This window comes from Meriones unguiculatus, chromosome 6 (genome assembly GCF_030254825.1).
Source record: "Meriones unguiculatus strain TT.TT164.6M chromosome 6, Bangor_MerUng_6.1, whole genome shotgun sequence".
NCBI lineage: Eukaryota > Metazoa > Chordata > Mammalia > Rodentia > Muridae > Meriones > Meriones unguiculatus.
Window position 1 is genome coordinate 105,334,386 of NC_083354.1, and position 15,895 is coordinate 105,350,280.

At 37.0% G+C, this 15,895-nt stretch overlaps 1 protein-coding gene across 5 annotated transcripts in view; it reads right to left on the bottom strand.

Moving 5' to 3' along the window:
• The window catches only part of Zfhx4 (zinc finger homeobox 4), a 198,437-nt gene that overhangs the window by 89,416 nt on the left and 93,126 nt on the right, over nucleotides 1-15,895 (bottom strand). The window lies entirely within an intron of this gene.

The window sequence follows — 15,895 nt, forward strand, 5'->3', positions numbered from 1 at the left end:
TTTCTGCCCCCAGCATGTAACAGGATCCTCTTAAATTCTGATTTTTTTCAATGGAAAAACTTTTACAACTCCCAAACATATTCTGTTACAGTAGTTTATTTAAAAAAAAAAAAACTTTCCCCCCATTTTAATTGGGGTGGTTCACTTCCATTCAAACAGGCAAACCTTCCAAATAAGACGAGCAACACAGAGAACAAAATATTAGTAGCTGGACTCAATATAAACTACATGAGTTCTAGCAAGTCTCCAAAATGTTTTATGTGCTTCTTTTAAAAAATACACAAATGGGCACAGGTGGCATTTATTTGTTCTGAGATTAGCTAGATAAGGATTAGAACTCTGAGTCTCAAACAAACACAATTTTATATTTAGGAACAAACATAGATTTCTGCCTTCCATCTGTACTTCTCTTTGCCCTTAGCTTTGGAAAGTGGTTAGTCTAAAGGATGGATAGCTGGTGAGTCTTTCCAAACACCGAAAGACAGGACTCATGCACAGTATTTGGAAAGACTCATGAGAAGAAGTGTTAATTTTTTCAACTAAGCAAAGTCACACTTCTCTCTAAAGCCTCACTTTCAGCACTTTTGTAAGTTTAGGTCTGATTACTCTTGCTTCCAGAAAGAGATGTTCAGTTTAATTCATATAAATTCTGGCTTATCACTTTTAGAAAAACAAACAAACAAACAAACAAACCTGCACAACTCACTTCAGTAAACAAAGACCTGAAAGATACCTAACAGCAGACTGTTTAGTACCTGGAGACATGCTTTGCTGTCTTTGAAGGCACACTTAGAAAGACTGCTGAACCTAGAAGGATTCTGGAAGAAACACTGTGGTGTCCTGCAGATTCATCAAGCACAGGTCAGGACCAGAATGGAAGACACTCTGCGAATGAGCCATGGGGTTTAAGAGGCCACAAGACACTGGAGTGCATGTGAAAGAGAGTTTGCCTCCTGGCTTGATGGGGTACTGTTTGTGATTATAACACATCAAATACTTTCCAGAGGGAACAAGGGAGAATTAATTATTTTCCCTTATGTAAACTGAGTAACATTCTCACCAATTGGTATGTATTTAATATTATTTCTTAAAATTTCAGCTCGGGATTTCTTTGTTAATAAGTAGATCATCACACGATTTTCTTCATAGCGTAGCACGCCTCCTTTCCATGCCTATTGACCATACTTCTGCTTGTTGATTCAAGGGAATTAAAAATGGTACCGATGAAAGAAGCAAGGGCTATTTAACAACACAATTTCTTGTGTCTCAAATCCACAATGTCGAAGACAGAATCTCATTTCTCGTCACTCCTCTGTGTTAAGAACAGCGGGTCACAACCATTCAGGCTGCCCCATCAACTGTGAGTTTTAATTTGAGCCACTTTCATATATGGGTGTGGGGGGGAGGAACCACATACAAAAACCCTTACTTTTTTCACCAACCCATCTTCATCCTGTGTTGTCCCACTGGAGGCTTTCAGGCAATGCTCTGCTCCCAAGCAAGCCAAGCATAGCAAGTGTGTCTGCAACACTCACAGGCTAATGAACAATGCACAAAGACAAAGGGAACAGTAAGGCTCCTATTATCTGATCTTCCGTAAAACACAAAAACTGAGCTGAGGAAGTGCCAGGAAGCCTGCAGGTGTGAGATGGTTAAAAGAAAAGGCCTGGACTAAATAGACTCTTTGACTGTCAGGGATTAGAGTCCTGGCACTAGTGGGTAACACACATCTTTTCCTTTAATTTACAAAATTTTCTCACGAGTCTGCAAGAGTTCACCCCATCGGGGGCTTTCCGAGGCCATTGAAATGTCTTAAGTTTTAATTAAGTTGGAGTTGTCAGAAGAAAGCTTTTTTGGCACAGAGTCAGGGTCATTAATTACTGCTATCTTTGTTTCTTTTAGTAGAGAGAACTCTGCCGACTTGCTGGGTTCCTCACCCAGCCTACATTTTCTATCCTTCATTTCCCACTCAGTTCCAAGTGGGACTTGATTAAGCAGTTGACCAATTACTCCCATCAGTTCTAGGTACAAAGCACTTACACAACCTTAAGTATTTAAAAATATTTCTCATTAGTGGCTTGAGCACAGTGGTGATAACAAATTTGCCTAGGAAATAAGTGATCAAGCAGCTAGATTTTTGCATGGCTTTCTGCTTTTAAACATAACTATCTTCACACTTTTCACATCATTATTTATTCAGTGACCTATTCATGTGTTCAGAGCCCGTGACTTTGGCATCTATGAAAAACTAATCAAGTTACAAATTATTTACTTTATTCCAAAGACATAGCATTCTAGCTGGAAACTTTGGATTTTGATTGATATCTCTGAAGTTGGACAGATACTCTTGTTTCCAATAAGACTGGTCACCAGGATCAGTGATGACGTTTTGTATTTAAAAAACAAACAAAAAAAAAAACTTATACAATTTGTTAATATAAAAGCTATTGCTTTGAGGTCAAGGAAATTCTTAAATTCTTAAATTGATGGTAATTGTTCCTTAGTTTTCCCAAACTGTGGTTCTAGGAACCCCTGAAATAGTGACATCTAAGGATTCTCAAGCACCTTATATACAATAGTGTAAAATGTGTGTGTAACTTATGCATAATCTGGAGATCACTTATAAGACCTAATCCCATTTAAATTCATCTCGTGCTCTATTATTTTGGGAATGACAACAAGAAAAAGTCTTTAAATATCTAGCACAGGCTCAATTACTTTTTTTTTCCAAGTGTCTCTGATCCGAGATTAGGTAAATCTATTGATATGGAAGCCTGTCTGTGTGTTGCAGGAATAAAAACCTCAGCTTTCTAAATTTCAATAAAGCACCGAGTAAGTGTTACATTACATTTATGTATTTTAAAAACATTATTTAAACAAATTCTTTACATTCAGATTATTAATGTAAAAACATAGTTTGAGCCAATTTGCTTAGAAGTAAGTACTTCGTTTTAGAGATAAGTGTTTTTCCCTCTGATTCTTTTTTCAATTTAATTTTATTTATATATTTATTTATTACAATTTATTCACTTTGTATGCCTGCTGCAACCCCCTCCCTTGTTTCCTCCCAGTCCCACCCACCCTCTCTCTTCTCCATCTATGCCTTTTCTCTAGTCCTCTGATAGAGGATGACCTCTTCCCCTTCTATCTAACCCTAACCTATCAGGTCTCATAAGGACTGGCTACATCATCTTCTTCTGTGGCCTGTCAAGGCTGGACCATCTACAGAAGAAGAGGAAGACAAAAAGACCTGGAAGGGACAAGAACACCACAAGGAGAACAACAGAGCCAAAATACCTGGGCCCAGGGGGGCTTGCAAGAGACCTATCCTCCAACTAAGAACCATGCATGGAGAGGACCTAGACCCTCTCCTCTTCCTTCCACAGAGGAAGCCCATAGGCTGCTCAGTTTCCAAGTGGGTTCCCTAGTAAGGGGAGCAGGGGCTGTCTTTGACATGAACTCAGTGGAGATAGGTTTTATGTACTTCTCAGGTTTATTTTTAATGTGGTGTGTGTGTGTGTGTGTGTGCGTGCACGTGTTCATGATTGTGAATCTGCATGTACAGAGGACAACTTCAGTTATCATCCTCAGGAATTTGATCTCTTTTTATATCTGGTGTCTCTTTTTCCTGGAGCTCACCAGTTAGACCAGACTGGCTGTGAAGCAGTGTCCCAAGAATCTTTCTGTCTCTGCCTCCTCAGCGCTGGGTTTCAAGAATGTACCGTTGCACCCAGCATTTTTACAGGAGTTCTTCAGTTCAGACTCAGGCACTCATACTTGTGTGGCAAGCGTTTACCAAGTAAGCTAATCCTCTAGATCCTAGTTCTTTGGTTTTTACATCATTTATTATTTCTGATTTATAAAAAAAAGAGCAAAAGCAAATCAATTTGGTTAAGACTAGGAAGCAGGAATGAGTAACCTGAGTCAACACAAATGCATTTCCATCTACCAGTATGGTTAGAATTCATATTTCACTTTAATTGTAAATATTTCAAAATGTTAATGTAATGGATAGGTGAAATTGACAATTTTGGAAAAATTCAATTAACAGATCAATACATTCCTTCCTTCCTGCTAAACATATGATATCATTTGAAATGTTTTTTCCAGTATTCTCAAAGTTACCTGCCAACAGCTAACATCACAGATGTGTTACTAACCACATGAGTGAGGCATCAAAGGGCTCTGAATGCCATTGTTGTGATGGCAATGCCTGTCATTATCTGATGATTCTCAGATGATCAGCTTTCACTTTTAGAATCCGAATGAGGCTCGAATGAAGGAAAAGCTAAAACAGTGAGTGTTTTCACTCAGTCTAGTCCAGACAGGAAAAAGAAAATTCTCGGTTTTCCAGAATGACTAATGTTTCCATTTCTTGAAGACAATGTGTAATCTCATCTCCATTTATAAGTGAAGCAATGCACCCAGCAGGAAGGGTGTATTTTTTCTCCCATCCTCAACAAAAAGTTCTAGGTGCCATTTTTAAACCAAGTGAAAGATGTGAATCTGTAAGTGCAGATAAAATACATTAGTAAATCAAATATAGCTCTTCAGCTTACTTAAGACTGCCTATAATTTCTGAAGAGTAATAAAGGAAGTCATTTCCAATGTCCAGTGTCAAAGTGATACTCATTTCCTCTAGTTCAGCAGAGAATTTAACTGTTCCCTTTTTCCATCTTCCAGCGAACAGTCTTGTTTATGTCTGTTCTGTATCACTGTAAAACACACCACAAGTAGAAGACTATGTTTTGTAACCACAAAACACCTTTTCAGACTATGTGTAGACAGTAAGGAGTCAAGGACTTAAAGAAATACATGATAAGTTAATCTTCTGGCCAGAGCTAAAGAAAGTTGGTAAAATATGTTTATATTTAAAAAAAATGTTCATTAGGTGAATCTTCAAATCAGAGATAAACAAAGTTGGTAAAATAGGAGCATACAAAAAAAGTCTTATTTACAGAGTTCTTTAATGAGTCTGTGACATTTTAAGTCACTCCAAAACTCCAGGGGTGAATTCTGTTCCCCTCTGCTTATCTGAATTTGGTATGAATGTAACTCATTATAATCTTAATGCTCTGTGTTTTCAGTCTTAACTTCCCTATTTTTCAATGTCTGAGTGAATGTGAGCTGCTTATGTGAAATTGGGAGAAATTAGGGGTATCTACTTTTTCCTCACCCTTCAATCCCACAGTACTGTGTGCTACACACCATTCATTCTGAATTGATAACAAGACAGAAAAAAAAATGGCCCAGTGTAGCAAAGTTCCTGGAAAGAAATAAAAATTCCACAGGGTAGAAGGAAAATGCCTCTTGGTACCCCTTCCTCAGTGAGATATAGCATCTACTGTGACAGGTCCTCCTGGAATGAGCCTTGTGAACAAAGTGTAAGACAGTCAAGGGAAGTAGAGTAGTGTGTCCTGCATCTACAGGAAGAAAAACCATGGCATATTTGACACATTTAGAGCAAGGCCAGAGAAGACATAAATATGGCTGAGATGAGACTTGGAACTAAACACCTCAGGGAGTCACTGATAGTTGCTAACTGGGGGAAGGATGAATTAGCTTTCATGGTTCAACATGAACACTGTGGCCAAAACATGCTGCCTGAACTGGAAAGCAATCTTGCCTCTATTTCCCTACAAATCAAAGTATAAAGACAGTTAACTACTATACCTCTTCAGCCTCTAACTTAAACCATAATTTTCTTGACCCTTCCTTTTTATCTTCCTTATCCATTACTAATTGTATGTTGCATCCTCTAAATTTAATATAGAAAACTTCATGTGAAGTCAATTATTTATATACAGGGCACACTAAAGTTTCTATCTCTAACTCCAAATTCAACAGCTATGAAAGTGAATTAATTTTATTCTTACTGATCCTACACTTTTCTAACAATAAAATCCACATTTATGCTATAATGTTTAACATATGAAGCATTGTCTTAAACACCTAACATATTCCTTCATTAAATCCCACAACATACCTTCTCCTGGAGATACCAACATTGATTATTTACTATTTTAGGGAAGAAAGAATGGAAACATGCTGCAATCAAGCACCTTGACCAAGGTCATGGTCAATAAGAGATGGAGCCAGACTAAACATCTTCTTTTCTGTTATTTTATACCCCACCATTGAGCCTTTCAGTTAGTATCGTTTTAAATTCACCCAGTGGCTCATTCCAGAAATCTGAAAATAGTCTTTAATGCTTGTTTGTTTCTTACAACTTACATAAAGTATCCTAAAGTCGCAAATATGATTTCTAACCATTTTTTCATTTATAAATTTCTCTTTATTTTATCACTTTCTCTGAAAACTCTTACTCCTTTTATTAACTCATATAGCAATATTTTGTTGAAAGAATTAAGTATAGTTCTCATCCCTCTTCAAGGAAATTTCTTGATGAAACAGACAATTACAGAAAACAAAATCCATTAACGCCTGAAACTAAGGCTCATAGAATATTGTGGAAGAAGGTGAAAAAAGATTATAAGAGGCAGAAGAAAAGGGAGTTGAGTTTGTCCTGAGTTAGCGTCTCCTAGTAATGTCAGAAGCTATACCTCTAAAGCCTCACAAACATGACTGCACAAACATGAGATGAATAAAGACAGCAACGATATTTATGCCAAAATGAACAGGGAAACGAATGGGGCTTCAACTTTACAAAAAGAACTACAAGCAACTAGAGAATGCTGAGAGTTGAAGAAATAGTCTTCTTCAGGAAAGAGCACACCAATCGGTTATCCAGTACCATAGGATCAGCCCTAAAAACATGAATATAATTTAGTCTATACAGGCTGAACATGTTGTATTTAGAAAATATGTATGTATATGTACATATGCACGTAACAACAATTAAGGGAAAAAGAGGCCCTGAATTTTAAAGAGAGGAAAGAGGGGAATGTGGGAGGGCCAGGAGGAAGGAATGAAAAGGGAAAGAATGATGCTATATTACAATTACAAAAATAAAAAGTGTAAAAAGTAATTTGTTGAAAAGGAAACTGTCAATAATTCCACAATTTTTATAGGACACATCATTTTTTGTGTTGAGTTATTTTCTAGGAGTTAAAATCACATTAGTGACTTAAACAATGTCCTACTTCAAGAATGAGCATCAATTCGCAAAGAGAAGAAGAAAAAAAAAACCTCTCAAAACAATATTTAACTTATTTTAGTAATGAGACCTGAGAAGTTTACTCTGATATTAAGTAAACTGATATTGCATTGTTCATGCAAACAACACTGGCTTCAAATCTAGTATCCATCCAGCTCCAGGCAGGGAGAGGGGGAGATCAGATCCCTCTGCCTTATCAGACCCCTGCACTCACCTATGTGTATTTCCCTCTACACACAACTTAAAATAAAAAATTATTTTTACAGAAGTGTCAAGAAAAATGAAGAAAACAAGAAGTCAGGGAGAAGAAGCATAGTGATGAAAGATGTCATTTGACAATGATAACCTGATCAATTCAATCCCTATTAAACACTTTTCTGTTGCTTTATTTTCCTGTTAGGATAAAACCTACAATCCTTATTATAACTAACCTCACCTTGAGTGACCATGTGATATCATTCACCTCTACTTTCAAAAATATTTCAGTTTATTCATCTGTTATATTTTGATTACAGTTTTCCTTCTCTCCCAGATCCTCCAAACCACCCAAATTCACATTCTCTCTTTTTCTTATTGGAATACAAATAAACAACTAAAAAACAGTAAGGAAAAATACTGAGGAATTTAGTAACAATCTATTCTATTAACCATTTCAGTATTTTCACTTATGATATTGTTTATTTTTTTTATATAAACCCTTGTGGTCTTTTCAAAGTGTGTTTCCTTGTAATGGAGCTTGTAGGGAAGCATGAGTTGATTCCTACAGCTCATGTCTGTTTCATATGATGTCTGTAAGGGAAGGGTTTACTCTCCCTCTTCTCCCATGGCCCTTCCCTATTTCCCTGATAGGTGAGATCCTCCTCCCCTTCTATCTGACCCTAACCTATCAGGCCTCATCAAGGCTGGCTACATAATCTTCCTCTGTGGCCTGGCAAGGCTGCCCCCCCGCAGGGGGGAGTTGATCAAAGAGTTCATGTCAGAGACAGCCCCTGCACTCCTTACTATGGAACCCACATGGAAAGTGAGAAGCCTATTGACTTCCTCTGAGCAGGGTTCTAGGTCCTTTCCATGCATGGTCCTTGGTTTTTGGTCTCTGCAGAATTCCCTGAGCCCAGGATTTTTGGCTGTTAGTCTACTTATGGAGTTCCTGTCCCTTCCAGGTCTTTCTAACTCCTTCTTCTTCCATAAGGTTTCCTGTACTCTGCCCAAAGTTTGTCTATGAGTCTCAACATCTCCTTCAATACCCTGGTGGGTAGAGTTTTTCAAAGGTCCCCTGTGGAAGGTTCCTCTCCTGTTCCCTGTCTTCTCCTACTTCTGATATCTATCCCGATTTCCCCTTTGAATGAAGTTTCAGCCTCTTCCCTTGTTGTTTAGCTTCTTCAAGATGGTAGATTTTAGTATATTTGTCTTATATTATATGACTAATGTCCACTTATAAGTTAGTATATACCATATGTGTATTTCTGCATCTGGGTTACCTCACTCTGGATGAGGTAACCTCACTCTAGTTCCTACCATTTGCCTGCAAATTTCATGATTTCCTTGTTGTTTTTTTTTTTTTTTGTTGTTGTTGTTTTTTTTTTTTATTGCTGAGTAGTATTCCATTGTGTAAATGTACCACATTTTCTGTACCCATTCCTCAGTTGAGGGACATATTCTGGCTGTTACAAATAAAGCTTCTATGAAGAGGCTTGACCTCTTTGGCACAGGAGACAACTTCCTAAACAGAACACCAACAGCACGGGCTCTAAGATCAACAATCAGTAAGTGGGACTTCATGAAACTGAAAAGCTTCTGTAAAGCGAAGGACACTGTCATCAAGAAACAACAACAGCAGCCTACAGACTGGGAAAGGATCTTCACCAATCCTACAGAGGGCTAATATTCAGAACATAAAGAACTGAAGAAGTTAAATGCCAACAAACCAAGTAATCCAATTTAAAAATGGGGTGCAGAGCTAAACAGAGAATTCTCAACAGAGGAATACTGAATAGCAGAGAAACACTTAAAGAAATGCTTAAGTCCTTTAGGTATTTGGGAAAACGACCCTGAGATTTCACTTCACACTCATCAGAATCGCTAAGATCAAAAACTCAACTGACAACACATACTGGAGAGGATGTGGAGAAAGGTGAACCCTCCTTTACTGCTGGTGAGAATGTAAACTTGTACAACCAGTTTGGAAATCAATCTAGTACTTTCTCAGAAAGTTAGGAATAGTGCTTCCTCAAGCTCCAGCTATACCACTCCTAAGCATATACCCAAAAGATGCCCCATCATTCAGTAAGGACATTTTTTCAAAATATTTCAGTTTTGAAAAAAAAAATCATGGTCCTCCCATCAAAGTTCCTGCGTGATGATCCAACACTAGCCCTGGATTCCTCTTCCTTCTCATCTGTTCACGTGACTCCAAATCTCATAACTTCAGCTCTTCTGTGGACAAAATTCATTTACAGTTCAAAGCTTTTAGAATTCCCTTAGCATAGAATGTTTTCCTTCTCATTTTTGCCTCTCTTCACCTATTTCTGTACTAAACACAAATATTTTAAATTAAGAATGCTTTTTCTTTCCTTAAAAAATCTCTTAAGTCTCTTGACTTTTTTATAGCTTTTGGAATATGTAGCTAATAAGCAATTATATCACAGCTTACATGATTGAAAAGTTTAACTATTAGCAAGCAAGAGAGCAGAAGTACCAGAAGCCTGAAAATTTAATCCATATATGCCACTTGATACATGTTGGCTGCTCATCTGAGCAGAGTGGACTGAAACAGAAGAATGGTTAGAAATAGGCTCCGGTTCTTAGCAAGCAAATACGGGAAGCTTCCCAGATCAATATGGTGAAGCAACTGCATGAATAGGTTGAGGGAAAAGTATGTGCTCTATTTTAGATCTTCCTAAATTTTTTTTTTTTAATGCAGTTTATTCCGGAACATTGAACAATCCTCGGACCCTGGGGAAAGCCAGCCCACAGCTTAAATAGCCTCTGGGTAGCCAACCCAGGCGTGCCACGGGGGCAATGCAGATAGGTCCACATACATGGAAGCAAGCCAGATCCTCAGCCTTAGCCAAATGTGGAATTGTTCATGACAGAGAGCACTCACCATCTGATCTTCCTAAATTTAAGATGACTGTGGGATGTCAAGATTGCATTTGTCATTACTTAAGGAATTTTTTTGTGTGTGTTTTGTATAATGCCATTTTTAATAGAACCATGTCAACTCAGGTCCTGGAAAGGATATTCAAATCTAAGGATTCCCCATTTCCTGGTAGGGTGGTGATAAAGACAAACAACAAACCAAAAACTAAACTATATCCTTTCTCTGTCCAGCCTCAGTCTTGGATTTGCAAGCAATAGCTCAGAGTCCTGAATGCAGAGAAAGTGACCCCCTCCAAAGTTCAAAGTTGACTTAAACTCCACAAATGCATATGTTATTAAGAACTACTTTGAAAAACAAAAAGTCACAGCACCCATAACACAAAGCTAAGAGAAAAAGTATTAAACATTTAGATAGTTAAGTGGTATTTTAAAGATTTTTTTTGGTATGTGCTTGTATAAACAGTAGAGATTGATATAGATCAGTAGTTCTCAACCTATGGATAGCAACCTTTTCAAGGGGAGATGCCCCTGAAAATAAAAATACACGTCCCCTAAGAGCATACATTTCCATTAGCAGGTCTTAACATTATGATTCATAACAGAAGCCAAATTACAGTTATGAAGTAGCAACAAAACTAATTTCATGGTTGAGGGTGACCACAACATGAGGAACCATCTTAAAGAGGCACAGTATTAGAAAGAGAATACTATTTGTGTTATAATTATGAAAATGATAAGCTAAGAAGGGGGCTTAGCCCTTAAATTGATTGCCAAGCAAGTGTAAAGACTAGAGTTGAGAACCACTGAGAGAGATTATAATTTGTAGATGGAATGAAATTAAGTGACACTTTGACTTCATAAGTAGAGTCAACTGACATTTTATCAATAAATAACATTGCATTCTAAAGCAATGGAAAAAATTATATAAGGCACACTAAGAATGTATCAAAAAAGAATGAAAAAGGTTCCTTTTTCATGTGTAAAAGTAAGAATGTTTAGAGACATGGCTACGTCATGTGTGTCTCTATGCTACTTGACATTGATTACTTTTCTTTTCCCGAAATTTCTTCTTTTTCTAGCTTTTAGAACACACACAAAAACCCTTCTAACTTCTTTTCAGTAATTGCTTTGTTTTGTCATTTTTTCTTAAACTACTTTCCCCTTATTTTTTCATGTTTGTCTTTTGTAAATGTATGTATGCATATTTTTGCATGACTGTGTGTGCACATCATTTGTGTGTGTGTGTGTGTGTGTGTGTGTGTGTGTGCCCCCAAGACCATGGTATCAGAAGCCATCCTCAATTGCTTTTTCATCTTATGCTTTGAGGTATGGTCTCTCAATCAAACCCAGAGATCACACATATGAAACATGTAGTCTTGCTAGCCATCCTTTCTGGAAAGTGTGTCATCTTTCCAAGAATGGAATCGCAGACTGGCCACACCTTATAAGGGCATTTATATGGATCACAACTCTAGTCTTTACACTTGCTTGGCAATCAATTTAAGGGCTAAGCCCCCTTCTTAGCTTATCATTTTCATAATTATAACACAAATATTATTTTTTCTGTCTTTGGAATTTGGTCTATAGTTTTATCTTCTCTCTTACTTTAATGTCACCACTGAATGCAGATAACTCATAATTCACAATTCTTATCTCCGAACTTTCTCCATAAAACTGAACCATATGTCTAAACCTGCAGCCCTAGTTTACTTCTTCCTAGGACTGGTTTTTTTACACTAAACTCTGTAAAGCTACTCTACTCATGACTTCAAAATAGGTTCTTTTGCCTTCTTGTTTCATTTTATTTTGCCTGTAAAGAGGTTTCTCCTGTACCTAAGTTACCCTTGAACTCACTCCTGCCTGCCTCCACTCCCAAGAGTTTAGACTGCAGGTCTGAACAACCGTGCCTAGATCCTCAGCCTTCTTTTCAATCTCATCTTTAGTCTCCTTTGCACTAGCCACAGTTATGGAGGATTAGGACAGAGAAATATGGATGTTCACTCATATTCCTGCCCTAGCTAGCATATGTTTCCCAATTCTAGCACAGTCTTCTTCTTTCCCATTCTTTACAGTCCAACTAGCTTTCTATGGCTAACTCTGGAATTTCTTTGACCAACTATCGGCTATGAAGACACGGCCATGGTCCCAGGAAAGCTATTAGCACTTAAGCTCAAGACACTTGTTTGTTTTTTTTCCTATCATTTAGTATCACAGCATATTATGCCAGTCTTGTGATAAACAAACAAACAAACAAACAAACAAAGAAAAACTTATCAAGGGCATTCCTTTCCCACTGGATGATTTCACTGTTTACTCTCTTCGTCCCAGGGATGTAAATCAGCCCATTGTCCTGCTTTGTCCTGTGTGTCCTTGTTCTAAGTCTTGCTCTCTGGCCCCTTCCACATTGCCTACATATAGACACTCACATTCCTCCCATTTCTTAAGCCCCAGCAACACGTCACCTCCAAAGAAAAGACTTCACTCCCACAACTGGAAGAACTTTATTCTTCTATAAATGTAAAAGCATTTCTCTGAATCTTTCTTGTGACGATTAGCATATTCCATATTTTGAACAGTCCTTTGCATACATGCTGTCTTAGTCAGTGTTCTATTGCTGTGAAGAGACTCCATAATCATCATAAAATAAATGTTTTCTTATAAAATATTTATATATTTTATAAATATTTTCTTCTGAAAGAAAACATTTAAACGGGATTTGCTAACAGTTTCAGAGGTTCAGTCTATTATCCTAATGGCAGGAATCATGGTGGCACACAGGCAGACATGACAGCAGAGAGTTCTATATAAGGATCCAAAAACAGCAGGAAGAGAGAGCCACTGGGCCTGGCTGGGACTCTTAAAATCTCAAAGCCCACCCCCAGATACACACATCCTCCAACAAGGCCACGCCTACTCCAGAAAGGCCATACTTCTTAATCCTTTCAAATAGTGCTAGTCTCTGAGGACTAAGCATTCAAGTGTGGCCTGTGGGGGCATTCTTATTCAAACCACCACACATACCTTTGTTATTCAAGTAATTATTCAATACAATAATCTACAATCTATGCTCACATGCTACAATCCAATGCCAGAAAACAGGATAATGACTGCCCATGTGGGTATCTTTAGAAAAGCAACACACCTCTAAAGATAGGCTGCATAATGGTTTTTTTTGTTTGTCTGTTTTTTGGCAGGAGAAAAAGCTCGAAGAGTTTGATCTTTACTCCACTGCTAACCAGCTAGTTGTTTTTCAGAAGTTTGTGAAGTCTCTGAAGACTTTGTAAAATAGCATGCTGCTACTTACCTCTTTGGAGATTTTTGATAAAACTGAGTGAGACAAAACTTGTGTATGCACACTCAATGATTGTGTTCATATTCTTCCTTTCAATACATTTGTGGAACATCTGAAAAACTTTATCTTAAGATTTTTACCCAGGATCATCGCAATTTTGCCAGGGTAACAAGAACAACAACAAAAACCAAAAAAACATGAGTGGAAGAGAATTCTCCCAGGCAGTAAAACCTACATTGTGTTTTTGTCCCACTTATCAAGGCAAAATCAAGGAAAAAAAATTACTTAATTTATCTATTGCAGTTGGAAAACAGTAACACAGTATTGCATAAGAGTCACGAAGAATGAACAAAGAGGTGAAGTCATGACAAGTGAGTGGTGCTGAGGTACCTTACATCACTTCATGAAGTTTTCACTTGACTGCTAGAGAAAGCCCAATAACTGAAATTAGGATGTTGCTGTCTTCCACCATGTGACAAAGCTCAGATCAAGCTTACACATTTGGACCCCTTCTCCCATGTCACGATTGCCATGTTGGTGCACACACACACACACCCTTATGAGAGATACAGAATGAAACTGGCTATCAAAGTAAGTTGTCTTCTGCTAAATTTTAATTAGCTGATTCAAGGCTGTGGCAATGATACTGAAGGGTGTCCTAAGAAAGACTAAGTTTGATTATTTTGAGCCAGCGAATTATTCCTTTCAGTTCATGAAAAGCCACAAAGCCGTACTGTCATTTCAAGAGAACTTTTAATAATCTTTACAGATTATTCTAATAAATCATTATAAATAAATTACTCTTAGAGTGTTTTTCTCTGTATTGTTTGCCAGCCCCCACTGTACATAGAAAATATTAGTACATTTGTTATTACTTTACCTGTAGATTCTTTTGAAAGTCAATACCATAGACATGCAATACTATAGCAGATGTCTATGATTATGCTTTGACTTTTTAAGCAATTATGAAAATGGGGTATGTCTTCGAAGAAATGTCACACATGTATTTCAGTTCCATGTGACATAATAAATAAAGCAATAGCCACATGTCATGAAAGAGATCATTCCAAAGTTGTGTTAAGTTTTGAATAATTGCTAAGCCATACAATGGACTCACAGACTTGTTCATCTGATTAGGTTGTCAGAAACAACCCACTGGCAAATCATGCTAAAATGAGGGGAAAGGCAGTAAAATATATGCTACAGCCAGTCATTAAGAAATTAAAAACCATTTCTTAGAAAAAGCCCAATTACCCATGGAAAACTGTTGACATGTATTGACTTAAATTATCATCATCCAACCTCTTCTCTTTAACATTGTTCAACATGATTCCTAAAAATTTTGTGGTATTATTGTTACATCTTTAACCATTTTCTTCTTTCCTTCCTATTTATGTACAATACTTTTGACATAATTAATGCTTTCAAGTCTCTATAGTAATTCATGAGATTGTTTTGCTTTGCATATTAAATAACATACCAGATATACAACCTAACAGTATAATACATAAGAATGCAACAGACAAGAACCAACCTGTCTATCCCCAATTTGTGACAATTATTACACTTTTAACTTAATGACTATAATTCCTAACATAGGAACACTCACATCAGCATATCACTTTTCCAACTGCCCCTCAGATTTAGTCCTATGCCACAGGTAGCTGATTACTGCCAGAATTATATCCTACAGCTAGGTAATACGGAAGATAACTATATCTTATTCAATGAATAAGTTATTGAATGAAAATGGCCCCATAGGCTCATAGGGAGTAAGATTACAGGGATGTGGCTTTGTTGGAGTAGGTGTGATCTGGCTGGAGAAGGAGTGTTTCTGGGTCTAAGTTTTGAGGTCTCAGGAACTCAAGCCAGTTTTTTTTTTTTTTTCTGAACTATAAGCCAGTCCCAGTTAAATGTTTTTCTTTATAAGAGTTGAAGTGGTCATGGTCTCTCTTCACAGCAATAAAACCTTAACTAAGACAATATGTTAATCTGTGTATATAATGTAGTGATATTTTAATTTAAATGAATTAAAATATCTATTATACAAAATAAAATAAATAATTTATTTAAATAATTTAAATAAAACAAATAATCTATTTAGGGCTTTAAATTCATCTAAAATTTGGTATAATTAAAGCTCCATGTGGGGCTTAGGGAGTACACATAAAAATGATTTCTTAATTGACTTTCTCGAAGAACTGTACAAAGGATGTATTATCGTGTATAAGATATATAATTTTTATTGTCTATTAAGCACAACTCTCAAGGACCTTAAGCATAACTAAATGAGGTAGAATTACTATTAACTTTGTTACCAAGTGCCTGGGCTATTCTAACCAGCTGTATTGAGAATAGTGTTTTATGACAGCTCATGACGTTCTATG